This window comes from Orbicella franksi, chromosome 5 (assembly GCF_964199315.1).
Source record: "Orbicella franksi chromosome 5, jaOrbFran1.1, whole genome shotgun sequence".
Taxonomy (NCBI): domain Eukaryota; kingdom Metazoa; phylum Cnidaria; class Anthozoa; order Scleractinia; family Merulinidae; genus Orbicella; species Orbicella franksi.
This window is the reverse complement of record NC_138149.1, coordinates 15,341,381-15,360,921: the sequence shown is the minus strand read 5'-3', so window position 1 is coordinate 15,360,921 and position 19,541 is coordinate 15,341,381. Positions and strand designations below refer to the sequence as shown.

Here is a 19,541-nt window from a genome sequence, read left to right as displayed (position 1 = left end):
CCTTTGGGACACGTTTATGTTGTTGTAAAACATGTATCAAAATCAGCTTGGCTTATTCTTCGTGTGGTTTTTAACGCGCCGCTGAAATAACCGGATTTTAATGAAAATATCAGCAAGAAGTAAACAATAGACTGCTTGCGTGTTTTTCTGAGGCCAAGAGAGTCCGCTGAAGTAAAGCGGTTTAACTTCTTTCATTATCATATTTTCGTTCTGCGTGTCAATATGCTTCTTTTAAAGTAAAATAGAATGATAACATGAGTTTATTCATGCATTCAAAGGTACCTTAACTCACAAGGAATATTTCAATCTTTTTACGTTAATTAGATTTATACTGACAAACGGACAATGTGTAGATTTCACAACCACGTAACGGCACCGCAATTCTAAACAATTCAACTTGCTTAACTGTGTACATGTATAAATAAAGTTACAGAGTTGCATTTACTTCAGTTGAATATGGAAAACGGGGCTGCAAGGTAAATGCGAGCAGGCGCTTATTTTCCAACCTTTTCATGTAGAACGTGTCCATTTAAAACTGCGAAGGTAGAACGGAAGGTATAATATATGGATTTAGGCCAGCCTAAAAGCGTAGCTCCTGGGCCGGGTTGTTCAGAGCGCGAGTAAGCTAACCCAAGAAAAGGTAGAATTTTGATTTGAGTTTTCAACTTTGCGGTGAGGTTTTCTGTAACATGGATGTCCAATATCAAAGAAGTTCACGGTAAAGCAAGGGTGCATATCTCTGTGAACCTATTATTTGGAGTATGGCCGCCATGTTGCGCGACTTCGTCGTCGTCGCCGTCCTGCGTACGCGTCAACGAGCAATACCGCTAGCCATGATAACCATGAGAAAAACAACTCATGGGTTTCCTTCACTTTCCTATATGAGAATGGGGCTCCGCTCGGCGGCCCCAAGGGCCGCCGGAGCTCCGCTACTAACCTGCGCCGACAAAAACAACATTGATTGCAAGAAAGATTTCCGCTGGCAATCCCGACATAGCAGCATTTATAAGTCTTAGGATTTTTATTCTATTCTTCTCTCCTTCGTGACCTCTTCGTAGAACGGATACCATGTTGGAAATCAGCAAATTGGTGTTACCCAACCTGTCTTTTCGTATCACTGCCAAATACGATTCGCTGACCTCTGACTTTCCGCGACAATCTCGTTCATCGGTCTTCATCAGTTTATGCGCCGATAATGGAAGAATAACTGACCAGAGTCCACCCGCATTGCTTAGTAATTCTTCTGACCCAAAATCCAACAGTTCATATTTTTGAAACATACCGAGAAACGACAGAAACCTTTAAAAAAGATCCGCATTTGCGAACTTCGGTCGTCCGACCTTCAATCTGCTGTATATATAACGCGTCACGCCTTCCGAAAGCAAACGAAGTGTTAGCAAAAGTCTCAAAATTAATTTAGGTTAGAGCTTCGATCATTATATGGTTGCAGTATGTTTTACGCGACGGCAAAAAAAACAAAAAACAAAAAACAAAAAATGCACAGCAAAAAAAGAAAAAGAGAACTGAGGATACATATCGTTTTTACATGCAGCGGGACGTCTAAAATAGAATTCTCTTGGGAAAATTCAACCTACTCACTGGGTAAAATTAATTAGCTTAAATGGATTTGGCGTGCTTAAATATTCTATCCTGCAGTCCAGCTAACTATTGCAAGCGGGGCTTTTAGTGAGTCATGGATTGCCAGTCGCAGAAAGTCGAAACAAAGTGAAAACATTAGAAAAAAAACTTCGCTTTGGCGGGAAATATTTCTGACCGAACTTTTGATTGGAATTCGCGGGACGTATTGTTCTCCTATTTGTTTGTAGATGCCAATTTTAACTAAACTATATATTGACAAAAGTACAAAAGACTATCAGAAACATGTTTTGCTTCGGAAATAAACGGCCGCTCTTTGGTAAAATTCCACGGCCGGGAAAGAAACCGTGACTTGCAAACAAAATAAACAATGAAATTTAAGATTTCTTTCCCAAATTTAACCTGTATTGCCGGTCCTGAAATGACTCTGAAATAACTTTTTGCAAACGAACTTGATAGGTTACAAAAAACGCAACTGTTTTAAGAGTTCCTGTCCATAAAAATGGAAAATATCTCGGCAAGGGTCGAAAATTCGATTTCGCTCATATTTTCATGGTAGATAGGCTAGGGCATGACAAAAACTACTGGATAGTTTTTTTGGCAAAATATCCTTTTATTTCAAAGAAATATACAAAGTACCAAATTCCGCTAAAATCGTCATTTTACGCACCATTTTATTACACAAGTTTGAGAGCCTCGCATGCAAAACCACATCATTCTTCCGTCTTTAAAACATTCAAATATTTTTGTGCAATGTTTAAATGTGTACTGGGTTGATTTTAGGGAATGTTGCGTTGTCTTTTTGGGTGCAAAATAATTAAATTTCGAAGACATGTATTTCATTCACTTAAAAATACTTCGTGAATATAATTAATTTTCACCATGTGCGAAGCCTTCAAATGGATCAAACTTCTGGTGGTTGAATCGCAGAAGGATGGTCTACAGATTCCTGTAAAAATTTCTTTGGGCAAATGATTGTGAGCGACGCGAGAGCTTTTCAAAGTACGTCAAAAATGCAAATATTTGACCGTTCGTCGTCAAATTTCAATTTACGGGTTAGACATATATTTTAGCATGCGCCACATGACTTGACCTATGCTAAGTTGAAATAGACACAGAGCTGATAATTTCGAAATGTTCTAACCTCATTTGCTGTAAAAGGCAGGTCCAAAGCCGATTTGACGTGTTTCTCTCACCATTCGTCGGACATAAAGCAGAAGTTTGCTTTTGTTTACATAACGTCCGATGTACATCGCTAACTGTCAACTTATTTAACGGTCGAATACCATGAATCTGTGACCCTCTTTCGACACATATGATCACCACTGCATCTAAGTCAAAAACGGCTAAGTCATTTGTAGATAGTTGCTTGCTTTGCACTACACTAAAATATTACGTTTGATCATCATGGTTTGATGGTTTGCAACGGTTCCTTGTTCGTCTCGCAATGCTGTCATCCCATTTTAGGGGGTAGGGCTAGGACAATTTCTATCCTAATACGTAAGGCTCCGTAAGGCTTGGAATCACTGGGAGCACACAATCGTGTTGAGTAGGAAGAGATTGACTTAAGAAATGAAAAGAATGAATAGTTTACCATTGCCCCTGTTGTTATCTTTTACTCGACCACCGCTACCTACATGCCCTGCGTAATACTGGAACGCTAAACTCATACCTAGGTCTTTTCGCGCTATGCAATTATTTTTGGTTTACATGTAATACAGTGGGTTACCCTCTGGGAAAGGGTGGTGACCGCTTAATGGGGCTAGCCGCTTAAATAGAGGTTGGTGTACCTTGAATATTTAATTTTTCACTATCGGGCTATAAATTTCTTGGTGAACATGGAGTCAATTCAAGACAATCATGATAGACGTGCGTTTGAATTATCACTCGTCATGCACCTTCAATTTCAGACTCTTATCTGCCATCGCTCTTTCCAAAACAAAGTTCTTAAATTTTGGGTGGCCGCTTAATAGTGGTAAAGACAGTAATAAAACCCTTATCGGAATGACCAAATGGTGGCCGCGGAGGTAACCGGTCAATAGGTGTTTTATTTACAATAATTTACTGACGATAATTTTGGACTGTATTGACAACAGTCCACTATTTTCTGTTACATACCAATGCCTCGCCACTAAGCAAACAAAATACGCCAAATAAAATAGCATGGCCAGGGCTATTTACTCACGTAATTACTAATTAAATTTAGTCTGTTTTTCTCACGAATTGGGCACGTTGTGATATCCTATTTTTATTTCAGCTAGTTCTTGCTTCATTGATCTATAATTTGTTTATGGCGATTTTCTTAAAATTCTAGTGATTACAGGCACTAGCTTTATCAGCTGTTGTCTGAAACTTCAGAACGTACAACAAACGTGATTGGACCGACGCCACGTACACTATAGAACACGATCATATAAATACACACATATTATATTATATATATATGAACAAACAGATGAACAATGATTAAATTGTTTCACTTATCCTGAGAGTACTCTATACAAAATAGATCAAAATGTGCAGCATATGCCGTGACAGCATTGCGTGACGAACAAATAACGGCTGTAAGGTTGTGCTGCGCCGACACGCTTATCAGCAATGGTCAGCAATCGATCAAACGCAATATTTTGGCGAAGCGTAAAGCAAGCAACTATCTATAAATGACTCAGCCGTTTTAGACTTAGATGCGGTGATGTTCATAAGCGCAGAAAGATGGTCGCAGATTCATAGTATTCGACCAATAATAGGCTGACAGTAGGCGATGTACATCGGACGTTAACCTTGTGTAAACAAAAGCAAACTTCTGCTTTATGCGCGACGAATGGTGAGAGATCGACTAGAAACAAGTCAAATCGGCTTTGGACCTGCCTTTTACAACAAATAAGGTTAGAACTTTTCCAAATTATCAGCTCTGTGTCTATTTCAACTTATTATAGGTCAAGTCGTGTGGCACATGCTAAAATATACGTCTAACCCGTAAATTGAAATTTGACGACGGATGGTCAAGTATTTGCATTTTTGACGTACTTTGAAAAGCTCTCGCTTCGCTCACAATCATTTGCCCAAAGAAATTTTTATAGGAATCTGTAGACCATCCTTCTGCGATTCAACCACCAGAAGCTTGATCCATTTGAAGGTTTCGCACATGGTGAAAATTAATTATATTCACGAAGTACTTTTAAGTGAATGAAATACATGTCTTCGAAATTTAATTATTTTGCACCCAAAAAGACAACGCAACATTCCCTAAAATCAACCCAGTACACATTTAAACATTGCACAAAAATATTTGAGTGTTTTAAAGACAGAAGAATGATGTGGTTTTGCATGCGAGGCTCTCAAACTTGCTTAATAAAATGGTGCGTAAAATGACGATTTTAACGGAATTTGGTAATTTGTATATTTCTTTGAAATAAAAGGATATTTTGCCAAAAAAACTATCCAGTAGTTTTTGTCATGCCCTAGCGTATCTACCATAAGTATATGAGCGAAATCGAATTTTCGACCCTTGCCGCGAAATTAAGAATTTGTCTGATTTTTACAGGCAGGCACTCTTAAGCTTTAACTCAGTAAATGTCTCCTCTAGCGACTAGTTATCTTAAATTAATTATTGGACGGCCTCGTAGTAAAAACGTTTTTGACTTCCTGTTTCGCCTTGGTGTGAAATCGACATCTCGTCATGTCTGGCATTCGATACGATAAAACATACTCAGATTAAATAAAGTTACTTTGGCGTTGAGATTGAACTGTTTTACCGTTATATTACAAGTGCCAACAAACAATTTGCTTATTACTGCAAAGAACTCATAATATAAGGACTTAAATGCCTGTACCCGCTTGCCCTCAGACCAACACGCAGAAGTCCATTGTTTACTTTCCGTGATGTTTTAGGTAAAATCGGGGTTTTTCAGCCGGGCCTCAAAAAGCACTCGAAGAATAACCCAAGCTGATTTTAATACATGTTTTACAGCAACATAAAAGTGTTCCAAAGGCGAAGTTTCAAGGAATTTGGAGTTATGATACTAGTCGAAAATTATCTCTGAATTTTATTCGTAAATTAGGAATTTGACCTAGTAACTGAAAGGGATTTCTTTCAAAATTGTGTGTTTATTCTCAAATGGCGATTTTGAAATTACTCTCGCGATTAGTCCCTGAATTTTACTCCACTTGGTCCAATTACTATTACAAATAGGTGCGCGGAGAACCAATCACGATCGAGAATTTCGTTATAGATACGATTAATTTATTATTATATAATAACCCAAGTAATTCTCGCATTTTGATTGGTTCTCGCCTATGATCTATTAGAGGACAGACGCACGATTGACGTCATCATTTCAAAGTTTTTCCCTCTGTGTTTTGAAATGGCGGAAAGTTTTGAGAATTTAGATAATGTTTTACATGACTGGGCAAAAGATGAAGTACAAAAAAGTCTTGTCGAGGCATTAACCAGGAACGAGAAGCATAGTCTAGCAGGAAGGAGAAAGATAAAGCCGTTTCTTTCTTAGAAAATGACTCAGAAAAAATACTCGAGCAGTCTCAGTCGGCAGTCGAGCGAGACTAAACCAAACACAAAGTTAGTCTTGGTAAGCCGAGAACCATCGCTTTATCTCGAATTTAACAAACCCAATAAACAAAATGTTTATGAGATTAATTTATTTAAAACACTGAACTTTTCTCAGTCTCAAAATAATTGTTGACAAAGTGATTGTCTGGAATAAAACATCAAAATCACTTCTTAAAATCAGTTAAAATAAAGACATAACCTTGCTTTCCGATGCGAATGTTCCAGTCCGTTTCAGGGCGCAACAGCGAGCAAAGTATAGCTCACTACAGCTCACGGCCAACTGTATCGCAGCTAAAAGCTGTCTCCGACACTATTTCAAACTGATTTGAGAATCAAAAACCACAGAGGACACAAATTACCACCATCACTAACGCTCCTTTCATTCAAAACTCGAATCGAATGGCCTCCAGGTTGACCGCAACCGCAAGTTTTCCGAGCGCAGTTTTTCAACTCCTGCAATATTCGAGGCAACATCCAAGCTTTTCGGCTCACAGGGCTGCTCTGATGACAAAACCTGACTTGACTTATCCAGCATTTTCTTTAAGATTTGTAGATTTCGCAGTTCAACTCTACTTTTGCTGTAAGTTTTCATTCCACGAGAAGCGACGCTCGAGTCAAGTTTGACAGTGGCGTGATTTTCCTGGACCAATTACAATTCTTTGCTACGCATAGCAACCAATGAGATCGCTTCAATTTGTATAGACAACAGATTACGTCAAACGGTTTTTTTCGTGTTCGCCAAAGTGGGCAAAGGGCGGTTTTCGAGTTTTGTTGAAAGATTTTGAAATAAGAAATAAGCTCTATCTGTAGTAGTTTGTTTCGTTATTATATAAAACAAATAGATTCCATGTTGCGGTGCGTCTGTTCAGTAATAGATCACAGAAGACGTCAAAATGTGGTAAGAACATCAGTGACAGACTCGGCTATCGCCTCGTGTGCCACTTTTTTGTTCTTACCTCATTTTGACGTCATCTGTGATCTATTACTGAACAGACGCACGGCAACATGGAATCTATTTGTTAAATAGAAGATACATGTATGCATAGGCCTACGAGCTGGGGAGGCGAGGGGCCTGGAGCCTGCCCAGCTACGGACAGACACGTGAAAAAAAACATTAAAAAATAATGCTGTTGGCGTGATTTCCAAAACTCGTCAATTTAGTTTCTAGTTAGTTACTTTTATTGGAACTTTTTCTCTTAATAAGTTTCAGATTTTGCTAGATTGAGACTGTTAATAGAGGTTATTGAGTATGCAAGCTTTGAATATAACTAGTTTTGTGCGAATTGTGAACGTTTTTGTTTCTCATACAATTTGAGTGCGTTTGCATCCCGATTTAAACACTCATGCATTCGGACAATGTGTAATTTTTTCGGGCAAGAAGGTCACCGCCCCCTCAAGCCCGAAGGTGCCCGTCATCAGCACAGTAATGGGTGTTTTTACAATTCATTTGGTTGCGAGTGCTCTAATCATTATTGCTTTCACGTGACAGTTATCTGTTCCAGATATTCAGCTAGTTCCATTAAATAGATATCAAACCTCTGCTCTCTAACTACTTAGTCAGCTTCCTTTAACTCCTGGAGAAACTCTCATTCAGGTTAAGGTATCATTGTATGGTATCCCTAAGGATTACATCTCAGTGTACAGTATCATTGATGATATTAATGATAATAGTCATAGTATTTAAGAGCAAATGTCACCAAAAACCAAGCAAAATTTGGATTTGGCAGCAGAAGTCGAAAAATCGATTTTTCTGTCTTTTCGTCAACAAATAACCCTTAGGTAGACATGAAACGTGATGTAGATTTTTGGAGCTCGAAGCGCTTTAAATTCGAGAAAATCGAGGAAAACGATTTTCGCCTCGACGGTCTCCAAAATGGCCGATGGCAAAGGCTTAAAATTAGAAACCTATAAACTTAATTTGCGTCCGCGTGTGTAGGAAAACCAAAACTTATCGATATTTTTTCTTGAAAGACAAAGTATTCAGCTATCCAAAGCAGGTTAGAACTTGACTTGAGCGCCATTTGAGAATAAACACACAATTTTGAAAAAAATCCCTTTAAGTTACTAGGTCAAATTCCTAATTTACGAATAAAATTCAGAGATATTTTTCGACAGGTATCATTACTCCAAATTCCTTGAAACTTCGCCTTTGGAACACTTTTATGTTGCTGTAAAACATGCATTAAAATCAGCTTGGGTTATTCTTCGAGTGCTTTTTGAGGCCCGGCTGAAAAACCCCGATTTTACCCAAAACATCACGGAAAGTAAACAATGGACTTCTGCGTGTTGGTCTGAGGGCAAGCGGGTACAGGCATTTAAGTCCTTATATTATGAGTTCTTTGTAGTAATAAACAAATTGTTTGTGTGCACTTGTAATATAACGGTAAAACAGTTCAATCTCAACGCCAAAGTAACTTTATTTAATCTGAGTATGTTTTATCGTATCGAATGCCAGACATGATGAGATGTCGATTTCACACCAAAGCGAAACAGCAAGTCAAAAACGTTTTTACTACGCGGCCGTCCAATAATTAATTTAAGATAACTAGTCACTAGAGGAGATATTTACTGAATTAAAGCTTAAAACAGTTGCGTTTTCTGTAACCTATCAAGTTCGTTTGCAAAAAGTTATTTCAGAGTCATTTCAGGACCGGCAATACAGGTTAAATTTGGGAAAGAAATCTTAAATTTCATTGTTTATTTTGTTTGCAAGTCACGGTTTCTTTCCCGGCCGTGGAATTTTACCAAAGAGCGGCCGTTTATTTCCGAAGCAAAACATGTTTCTGATAGTCTTTTGTACTTTTGTCAATATATAGTTTAGTTAAAATTGGCATCTACAAACAAATAGGAGAACAATACGTCCCGCGAATTCCAATCAAAAGTTCGGTCAGAAATATTTCCCGCCAAAGCGAAGTTTTTTTTCTAATGTTTTCACTTTGTTTCGACTTTCTGCGACTGGCAATCCATGACTCACTAAAAGCCCCGCTTGCAATAGTTAGCTGGACTGCAGGATAGAATATTTAAGCACGCCAAATCCATTTAAGCTAATTAATTTTACCCAGTGAGTAGGTTGAATTTTCCCAAGAGAATTCTATTTTAGACGTCCCGCTGCATGTAAAAACGATATGTATCCTCAGTTCTCTTTTTCTTTTTTTGCTGTGCATTTTTTGTTTTTTGTTTTTTGTTTTTTTTGCCGTCGTGTAAAACATACTGCAACCATATAATGATCGAAGCTCTAACCTAAATTAATTTTGAGACTTTTGCTAACACTTCGTTTGCTTTCGGAAGGCGTGACGCGTTATATATACAGCAGATTGAAGGTCGGACGACCGAAGTTCGCAAATGCGGATCTTTTTTAAAGGTTTCTGTCGTTTCTCGGTATGTTTCAAAAATATGAACTGTTGGATTTTGGGTCAGAAGAATTACTAAGCAATGCGGGTGGACTCTGGTCAGTTATTCTTCCATTATCGGCGCATAAACTGATGAAGACCGATGAACGAGATTGTCGCGGAAAGTCAGAGGTCAGCGAATCGTATTTGGCAGTGATACGAAAAGACAGGTTGGGTAACACCAATTTGCTGATTTCCAACATGGTATCCGTTCTACGAAGAGGTCACGAAGGAGAGAAGAATAGAATAAAAATCCTAAGACTTATAAATGCTGCTATGTCGGGATTGCCAGCGGAAATCTTTCTTGCAATCAATGTTGTTTTTGTCGGCGCAGGTTAGTAGCGGAGCTCCGGCGGCCCTTGGGGCCGCCGAGCGGAGCCCCATTCTCATATAGGAAAGTGAAGGAAACCCATGAGTTGTTTTTCTCATGGTTATCATGGCTAGCGGTATTGCTCGTTGACGCGTACGCAGGACGGCGACGACGACGAAGTCGCGCAACATGGCGGCCATACTCCAAATAATAGGTTCACAGAGATATGCACCCTTGCTTTACCGTGAACTTCTTTGATATTGGACATCCATGTTACAGAAAACCTCACCGCAAAGTTGAAAACTCAAATCAAAATTCTACCTTTTCCTGGGTTAGCTTACTCGCGCTCTGAACAACCCGGCCCAGGAGCTACGCTTTTAGGCTGGCCTAAATCCATATATTATACCTTCCGTTCTACCTTCGCAGTTTTAAATGGACACGTTCTACATGAAAAGGTTGGAAATAAGCGCCTGCTCGCATTTACCTTGCAGCCCCGTTTTCCATATTCAACTGAAGTAAATGCAACTCTGTAACTTTATTTATACATGTACACAGTTAAGCAAGTTGAATTGTTTAGAATTGCGGTGCCGTTACGTGGTTGTGAAATCTACACATTGTCCGTTTGTCAGTATAAATCTAATTAACGTAAAAAGATTGAAATATTCCTTGTGAGTTAAGGTACCTTTGAATGCATGAATAAACTCATGTTATCATTCTATTTTACTTTAAAAGAAGCATATTGACACGCAGAACGAAAATATGATAATGAAAGAAGTTAAACCGCTTTACTTCAGCGGACTCTCTTGGCCTCAGAAAAACACGCAAGCAGTCTATTGTTTACTTCTTGCTGATATTTTCATTAAAATCCGGTTATTTCAGCGGCGCGTTAAAAACCACACGAAGAATAAGCCAAGCTGATTTTGATACATGTTTTACAACAACATAAACGTGTCCCAAAGGCGAAGTTTCAAGGAGTTTGGAGTTATGGCACATGTCGAAAAATATCTCTGAATTTTATTCGTAAATTAGGAATTCGACCTTGTAACTGAAAGGGATTTTTTTCAAAATTGTATGTTTATTTTCAAATGGCGCTCAAGTCAAGTTCTAACCTCTTTTGGATAGCTGAATACTTGGTCTTTCAAGAAAAAGTATCGATAAGTTTTGGTTTTCCTTTACACGCGGACACAAATTAAGTTTAGATAACTAATTTTAAGCCTTTACCATCGGCCATTTTGTGACCGTCGAGGCGAAAATCGTTTTCCTCGATTTTCTCGAAGTTAAAGCGCTTCGAGTTCCAAAAAAACTATGCCACCTTTTATGTCTACCTAAGGGCTACTTGTGGACGAAAAGACAGAAAAATCGATTTTTCGACTTCTCCCGTGCTATGTCTGCTAATTAGAAAAATTCACTCGTAATAATTATAATAATCATAGTATTTAAGAGCAGCTTCGCCCAAATATCAACTAGACTTGGAAACAGAGGAAAAATCGAATCTCCTCAAACTCGCCCAGCATGAAGCTCTGCGGGCACTAGTTACAAAAATACTGTTTTAAGGTGGCTCAAACAGTTTTGTTTTTTTTTCCAGACTTATAGCACTAGGTGCGATTTTTCAGGCTTGGAACTGTTCTGTTTTGAATGGCTGTGCTATTTTTTAAGGTAACTCCACTGTACTTTCCATTGTGTTTATGTCAAAAATTAAGGTTTTACTGTTCTGTTGCATAGCAACAAACTTGACCCACTTTTTACCATCAATCGCATCTATCTTAAAAACTAAACCGGTGAACCCATATTTTTTTCTAAAAATCTTTTTATTAGCCACAGAAGAAAAAACAGGGAAAATTATATGCAAATCTGTGAAGAAGATTTCGCTTAAATTAAAAAAGTGGAAATTCCCAAGTTGAAAGAATTCCACTCCACAAATGTTTTTACAATCTAATCCTCTCAGACTGAATCTGTTCATGTACAACGGCATGCCAGTCCTAGCTGCTATCATTATTTAAGTTACGAGATTTATAATTTTTACATGTTGTCCAAAGCGTGTGAGGCCGTTTGACCATAAGAAAAAGTATGTTAATAAATTGCACTCATTTCAGGCACTGATAAATGGTATTTTGTAATGTTTTCAATCTTCCTTCAGATTCTCCTTTTATCAATGTTGCTTCGCTGAATCAAAAACTGAGAACCAGTTACAGCTCTGGAGCTCTGGAGCTACAGCTCTCTGAAGCGGAGGAGAAAGTTACTTTAATCAAGAGATTATCGAGGTGATTTACCTTGATAATCTCTTGCTTTAATTTAATACTTACGGTTCATTTTGTGTCAAGCACCCCCTCCCCTCGGGGTAAGTTCTATTAAGGCATTACTCTTATCTCTCAAAGGTATTCTTACAATATATAATATTACGATTTAGTACCACCCAACTAGTGGACTAATGCAAATCCTGCATTTTGATTGGCTACGCTACTAGGGGACTATTAGTAATAGTCATCGAGTAGCGAAATTGGCGCCATCGAGCGTGACGCTTTCTTTCGTTTTATTCCCAAATAAATATTTCTTCAACTTGCATTTGCTAACTTTATTATTACCTTTTCTGTCCGACTAGTTGGGTGATACTAAAACAATTAGACCCTTCGCCCTTAAGGGCCACGGGTCAATAGCCCATGAGGCGAAGCCGAATGGGCTATTGACCCGTAGCCCTTGCGGGCTACGGGTCTAATTGTTAAATATCCGTTCTTAATACAATGTAACATTCTTAGGTTGAGTCTGTCAAAGACTTTGATCAATTTTTACGATACAGAGAAAACGACTAGCTCATTCTAAAAACGTTGAGAAAAAACTAGACAAGTTTTTACGCCTCTGAAACTCGTGAATATGTCAGTTTGAGCTCAACCAATACTTTATGGCCCTTTTTTTACGTATATTTAGGGCTAAACCGCGAATTTCCTTGGAACTTCAATGACACAACTTCAATACACGCCATCAGCTTCAAAAGTTCATATTCTACATAGGACATTTGCCATGCAGTACGTCCAAAGGAGCACAAATATGACATGTGGAATAATCAGTTGTGGCCCTTTTACATTATCTTTTTTCACTCAACAAGTATTTTGTAATTGTATTTCTCTTTAAGAACTAAAGCAATGCTTCCTTCCAAAGTCACTGTGATCCCTCTTAAGTATTCAATTCTTTCTTCATGGATATGAGTGCTGCGAACAAATTCGCCATCTTTTGTGTATATTTCAATATGCAGGTGTTCTTTCTCTGGCTCTGCGGAAGCGACGACGACATTTTCACTCGCCCGGTGGAAAGCAATTTCAGGAAAGCGATAACATCCCTGTCGTTTAAATCTGCCCAGATGGTCGCCGTCTTCACTGAATATGTGAACAAAAGAATCACTTTTGTCCACTACCACAACACGGCCATCATTAGCAGCAGTGATATTAAATGCAGAGTTTAATGTCCCCTCTCCAAAACTGCGGACAAACTGTCAATCATTCTCGTACACATCGACCACATTCTCACTTCTCAGCACTAGTACTTTGCCACTGTCGGCGACTATCACCCTGTGCCACTTCCACTCTCCTCCCCTCACGGGGAACTTGTGATGCAGGTTGCTATTGTTCTCAAATTTATAAACAAAGGCGCGCTCACATAGACCAGTTCCAGGCTTCTTCAATTCCACCAGTATATAGATGTTGTCATGCACATCTGTGGCTACACCATGAATGTATAACTTTGTATCCACGACTTCACTACAGACACTGAAAAGTTTTACAAATTTACCACCGCTGTCAAACACCTTTACGGTACAATCGTCGCGGTCCCCGATAATGAAATGTCCGCTGGAGTTTGTAGCAATACACACTGGCTCCTTCAGCTTGTGCTCCTCTTCACCCTCCTGACCAAATGACAGTGTTACACAACACTGTTCTATGCCGTGCTTAGGCAATACTTCAGTTAATCTTCGGTCGCGCAAAGGATCAACTTTGTCTTCTCCGACATCAACAGTAGGCCAAATCCAGGGATCTACGCCTTTACTGACTGTTTGCGTGACATCGTAGACGAAAGATTGACGTAGCAAACACTAGAAATGATTTGTCTGCGTTCGTGTTTACCAAACAAACCCCATACTCCCCCGAGGCCTTTCTTGAGCTGAACATCAAAACTATTCTGAACTGCTGACAAAGAGTTCAGTTCTTCAACGCACACTCTACATGGTGCTATTGCGTCCTCAGGATTGTCTAGTTTCTCTAGTATTGTCGCCATGACTCGATATTGCATTGCTAGAATACGGTCAGACGTTTCTAGAGCTTCATTACTAAAGGCTTCTGTTGCTTTTCTTTGAGAATCTTCGAATCTCCTCTTTGCGTCAGAAAGAGCCCTCGTAGCTGATTCATCCAGGTCAATAAGCTCCAACTTTTTCATTCCTCTGGCCAGAGAAAATGCTTCATCACAGGCTGCTTGTGTTGTTGACGCGCCTTGCTCGCTTCTGGACCTTGCCTTATCAAAAACGTCATACAAAAACCCGATTCCTTCCTCAAAGAAGCTGATACTCACTAGCAAATCTTTCCATGATAATCCATCCAACTTGGACTTGATATAATCGATTTCACGGATGATCAATCGACGGAATTTTTGTTCTGTTACATCACCATCTTTCAGCTTCTCCGCTGTCTTATCTCTGCCTTTATTCACAAGCAAGCCAATAGTCGCTTTAACCACGGCTGTTACAATAGAAGACATTGTAAAACAGGTATCAGAACTGCTGCGTGTTTAGCGCAAACGATATCGGTGAAGGTTAGTGTCACGATTATTGAAAATATGACGTCAGCATCAGAAGCCCCCACTCAATATGGAACGGAACTTCATATTTTGGACTGGAATTTCAATTGTGTGTTCTTTTTATTGGTTTTGCTGTAATATTCAGTAAATTTAATAGTCAATCTGAAGCCAAAATACTGATAAATTACTGCATTAGCTAACAAATAGGATGGACTTATCAACCTTTATTTTGATTTACTGCATTAAGTCAGAGTGCTCTCCAGTCCTAAATGTACATCAGGATCGTCTTATGTTCCCGTCGATAAACTTGAGCTCGAAATTTCGTAGCTCACAGGAATAATCTTCCTCATATCCCGAAGAATGATTAAATCTTTCCATATTTTAGGAGAAAAAAAATAGGAATTATGTTTTAAGAAGTGTCAACATCGATGAAAAAAATTGCCGAGAAAAAGTACAAATAAACAAACTGACGTGAGCGTGCAACCCACTGGCAAATGGATCGAGCGTATTAGCCAGTCAGAACACGCGCTTCGCCAAGGCTAGGGTAGACGTCGTAGTTACTTTAGTTGTGTGCACATTTTTTCCCGTATGAACTTACGATAAAGAAGAACCGCACAAATTAGTCATAGTATTTTCATGCTCATTGCCTACCTAATGCAGCGTCGACAAGGTGCAACATTCATGAACATGTACAAAGGCTACCTTTTACATTACAATCAACCCGGTAAATAACGGTCACCCCTGGGAAATGGCCAGGTGACCGTTATATACAGGGTGACCGCTGTACACAGGTTTCCTTTAAACTCCCCTGGAAGTCAATAAACAGCATTTTATGTGCAAAAACTCGCTCAAGTTACGTTTTATTGACAATAACGAGTAACAGCAACGCAATAAACACGATAAAAAAAGGGTAAAATGTGCGTGGTGTACTTTTAGCGAGGTGCAGTAAAAGTCTACTGCAAGCTAATGAACAACGTTTTTAAGTGGAAAATCACTCAATTTACATTTATTCACAACAATTTTAAACAGAAACACAATAAATACGCCAAAAATTCCCATAAAATGTCCGTGGTGTACTCTAAAGGAGGTGCAGTACACTTTGATCTACGTTTCCTTGTAAGAAAAGCTTTTAACGTTATCATATGGATTTCAAGAAGAAAAAAAAATCGGTTATGGTTTTCTGATATTTCGGAGCTCGAAGCTCGGATTGTCGGTAAACTTTGCACTGCTTAGAGTTAAGTGACAACTACTGAGTGAACGATGAGAATAATTAGCCGCTGTTGTTATCGGTTACAACAAAAGTTTTCCATTAGTTCATTAGCGACTTCCGCAGATACGTCCGGAGATAAATTTAGTGATAAAGCGAGACAATCATGTACCACTCTTTGTTTATCTTTAAATTAATACTTGTGTAATCTAACCTGATGCGGTGTTTTTTAAAAGGAGCATTGACGAAAAACGAGAATAAGGTTGTCGTGAGAACTAGGAGATTGTGATTGTGAATAAAACTTTCAAAGGGTAAACTATATGTGACTTCGTTGGAGAATACTGTTTAGGGGAGGCAAACATTTCTCCAAAGAATTTCATTTAGTATGTTATTGACTTTACTCAGTGTGAAAGAAAGTTCTTCATGTCCATAGTACTAAGCAAAGTCTTTCAGCTGCTCTGTGCTACTGTATTGACAGCTGGTTCCTTGGTTCCAGGTCGTAATATTTATCACAGTCAACTTCATCAGGGGATACCATGAAGACTAGGCTGACTGGGAACCAATACTGGGAGATATATATAAGCTTATGAGAAGAACGCGAATGCTGTAGCCGTTGTGAGACCAAAACCTGACCAGGTCCAGACAACGAGCCGTCGAACAAAGAATTCGAGGTCATAGGCCACCTACCTAATGTGATAATAGGTTTTTTGGCCTGGGAAAGCACTTCTGTAAAAACCTGGGAAACTCTCTTGCTGCGGGGATCAGTACCGGATCTGTTACAGGGAATTACCTTGAGAGACGTGAACAGCACTCAGAACTTAGGTCCAACGATATCGTTTTAATCCAAGAACACAACCAGAATGCAACCGGAACAAAACCGGAATGCAGCCAGAATGTAACCCAAGAATATTTTACAAGGCACGACTATTTAAGCCGAAAGCACAACTCTAAAGGGTTACGTCATTAAAGCTATAAAAAAGTCATAACTAAACATTATCTAATACATTTCAGAAAGCTCGATTGGCTATAACGGAATCCAACGTTTACAAGATTAATAACTCTCAAAACAACACAAGTAGACAACAGTTTAACAAAAGACTATCGCAGGTAGCAATTACAGTTCAAAGCTTATTACAGTTATGATCCTACAACAAACTAGCAGGTGTCTGTTACGGTCAATAAACTGGAACAGTAACCTGTAACTTAGAAATGCAAAACGAGCTAAAACTAATATATCTATGTTGGATTTCTATATTTTCTGGTAGCGAAAGCGAATGTGTAAAACATACTTAATTATCTAATTCTCTCTCCTCACACTAAGTCAATGGCTACTTGGTTAACCAGGTTTTTGAAGAGGCACACCAACTGTGGGAAAATGGTCATAAAGGGGAAGCGAGTTAACAGACGAGGTGGTTTTGGTCTCGAGGTTCCGTGTGAATACATTTTTGAGGGTCACAATTTCTCCTGTGAGTGGCTGCTTCGGAAGCTGATAGAAGAGAAATTTGATGCCGAGCACTATCTTGGTCTCTAAAACGGTAGCCTAATACCGTGTAAAACCGCGGCTGTTAACTTGATTTTTAATACTTGTATAGTTTTAGGTTATTTATTGTTGTAATGCGCTCTTGATCACCTGGTATGTTAAAAAGCGCACTATAAATCAATAAATTATTATTATTGTTATTAGTACAGTGTTATAATCAGGGAACTACGACGAAAGTAAAAACAGTGTGGTACGTAGTTCGTTAAGTGTGATCGTCCGGGTGAGGGTAGTTCTGAAAAGAACTGTTGTTGGTGACTGACGTTTTGACAACCTGAGCGGAAGTCATCTTCAGAGTCAAGTGAATAGTGTTTGTGAGTCGATGATGTTATGAACTTTACACGAGTCTTTCAGCCAATACCATCATGGCTAAACTGACCAATCACGTTTAACGGACCAGACTTATAATATCATCGACTGACAAACACTATTCACTTGACCCTGAAGATGACTTCTGCTCAGGTTGTCGAAACGTCGGTCACCAACAACAGTTATTTTCAGAGCTACCCTCACCCGGACGATCACACTTAACGAACTAATAAATAAGAAAGTTAACTGCGCACTGCGTTCAAAGTAGCTAGAGCTTTCGGGTTGGTCACTGCCACGTTGAATTAACTGACATAGACAATAAGCTTATATAACTACACGAGAAAAAACAGTGCAAAGTGTATTATATAAATTAGCTTTGAGATTTGAGATTAGGATTGCAAGGCCAAGTCAAAATACAAGCAAACAAACAATTACAAAAACATACAGCGATACAACACATCAAAACATCTAAACTTATTATTATCTTATCATTAGAAACTTGTTATCCAACTCTCGAGGAAAACTATGACAGTTTTGTGTGTCACACCCCTACCTGTCAAAAAGGGCAAAATCCGACTGGACGTTTCTCAAGATAGCTCTAAAACTCTAAAGATAGCTCTTTCAATCACTTTAAAGTTACTTTTACTTAAATGCCCGACAGTCAAAAACTGTCAAAAATTTTCGACCAAAAGTCTTAATCAAACTTCTGACAGTACACTAAAAATTCGCGTGTTAAAAAACAACAACAGTTTTTAAAGTCTGGCAAAATAGGTCCTTGAATTTCGGGGTTATTGGCAATTTAGGCTAAGTAGGTTCTTAATTAGGTTCTTAATTTCTATGAAGGAGATATAATTGTTGATTACCAGAAAAAACAAATAAACTTTGGTTCGGCCTTGAATATGCAATATTTATTCACAACTGTATTATTTAATTTGTTGTAATATAAATTTGAAATCTCAAAGTCACAGTGCTTGGTTAAAATAACAGAAACCCACATGTAAGAACCTGCTTGATCTTGTTTGGCTAAACAGGCTCTTAGAGCGGAGCTCCGGCGGCCCTTCGGTCCGCCAAGCGGAACCCCATACTCATATAGGAAAGAAAAGGAAACCCATGAATGGATTTTCTCGTGGTTATCATGGCTAGCGGTATTGCTCGTGGGCGCGTACGCACGACGGCGACGGCGACGGAGTCGTGTAAGATGGCGGCCATTCTCCAGCTAAGCTAAAAGGTTGACAGAAATATACAGCCTTGATTTACGCTGCGTTTTTAAAGCATGATACTGGCCACGCGTTGAATGTTTAAATGTTTAGGCTGGCCTTGTCCAGCCATATATATATATATATATATTTTTTTTTTTTTGCTTTTCGAGACACCAATCATGACACTTTGTCTCCCTGCGCCCCGAAACACGTGATGTGGCAACGCGTGTTTCGGGGCGCAAGTGAGTTCAAAGTACCGAACTTGATATAGTGAACGGGTCGTTTTTGCAGTTTATGTACGTTGGCTGTTGGGCTGGCGTTACATATCTTCGCTACACAGTGCTGACGAGCCCCAAGAAGGGCGAAACAGATGTCCACTGTTGCGATCCTACTTTATCGGTTCTTGTCATATTGGTGTCTCGAAACGTTTTTTACGTAGTATCAGCCTTGCAGTCTACTGTTTGTCTTCATACATTTTTTTGGCTGATCAGATCTCTTGTAGATCCTACGTTGGTAACGTTTATCGTATGCGGTCCTTTGCAGTTTCTGGTTTCTCTCTTGATTTATAGCCTCCTTCTTTGATATTGGATATCCATATTGTGAACAATTAACACCTGTCAAATCAAGGTATCCGCTGACCAGTATCAC

At 39.0% G+C, this 19,541-nt stretch overlaps 1 pseudogene; it reads right to left on the bottom strand.

Moving 5' to 3' along the window:
* Positions 1-12,587: 12,587 nt before the first annotated feature.
* LOC145486352 (uncharacterized) lies at positions 12,588-14,620 on the bottom strand (annotated as a pseudogene).
* Positions 14,621-19,541: the final 4,921 nt, after the last annotated feature.